We start from the raw sequence: 336 nt of genomic DNA, 5'->3' as shown, positions 1-336 counted from the left end.
TTTGACTCATAACTCGAAGACTTAGAACTCGATTTAGAGAAGAAGAAGAAGAAGAAGAAAAATTATTCGCCAATCTTTTGACCCATAACTCGAAGACGGACTTAAAACTCGGTTTAGAGAAGAAGAAGAAAAATTATTCGCCAATCTTTTGACCCATAATTCGAAACTGGACTTAGAACTCGATTTAGAGAAGAAGAAGAAGAAGAAAAATTATTCGCCTATCTTTTGACCTATAACTCGAAGACTTAGAACTCGGTTTAGAGAAGAATAAGAAGAAGAAAAATTATTCGGCAATCTTTTGAACCATAACTCGAAGACTTAGAACTTGATTTAGAA

This window comes from Apis dorsata, unplaced genomic scaffold (genome assembly GCF_000469605.1).
Source record: "Apis dorsata unplaced genomic scaffold, Apis dorsata 1.3 scaffold_28, whole genome shotgun sequence".
Lineage (NCBI taxonomy): Eukaryota > Metazoa > Arthropoda > Insecta > Hymenoptera > Apidae > Apis > Apis dorsata.
This window is presented reverse-complemented; position numbering follows the sequence as displayed.